Below are 864 nucleotides of genomic sequence, written 5' to 3' on the forward strand. Positions count from 1 at the left end.
CAGTGTCGGATCGTTACACAGAGTAGATCTTTCAGCTGTTGAATTCTCCTCATTTGAAATCCGATATATGCATGATGGGCTAGCACGCCGCGTGTGCCATAGCAGTGCGCACGCGCGTGGAGCGCAGTGCCGCCATTGAGCACATCTACGTAAGTGCCTCGCGCTGAGGCAGCAAGTTGGCATGTTACCGTATTACCGTCCAGGAAAATCACGAGCAGATGTTGTAAGCCCCACCCAACTAGCCTCTTTCAGCTGGATGCCCCAGATGGTACTTGTCTCGGTGACAACGGCCGTCTGCTGACCTGGCTGCCATCTGGGTTGAGCTTCGCGTGGCGGCTGTTTTGATACGAATGGACTCAGCACTCCCAGGCCCTGTCTAGCACACGGCCATGTATTTTAGACGTAATACGCTTGATCCACCTAGCGCCATACCAAGTGACTCTGTGCATGCTTCCATCAACCCGTAAATCAACCTGCATGGCAATCCCATTTGCCAAGCACCCGCTGCCATGACTTTCGCGTCAGCACGTTTGTCCCAGCTGCAGCACATTTTGCCACGAATCATTGCCCGGATTTCACTGGCAGCATACATAACAATTGAATTGTTATGAGACCTCCATGTTGACCACTTGTTACACATCACACCATGACGGCGCACAGCAGACATCGTGCCATGCACACAAACAGCAATGGTGAGCTTACAAATATGCATGCGGCCTGCACAGCGCGGCTGTCACGGATAGCATTGAAGTCATCAAATAATCACCACAAATGCTTGCCCGCTGCACCAACACAAACACCACAAATGCTTGCCCGCTGTACCAGCACAAACACCCACAACCCCCTGCCCCCTGCCCCCTGCCC

The sequence above is a fragment of the Monoraphidium neglectum genome, assembly GCF_000611645.1.
Source record: "Monoraphidium neglectum strain SAG 48.87 unplaced genomic scaffold scaffold01924, whole genome shotgun sequence".
Classification (NCBI taxonomy): Eukaryota; Viridiplantae; Chlorophyta; class Chlorophyceae; order Sphaeropleales; family Selenastraceae; genus Monoraphidium; species Monoraphidium neglectum.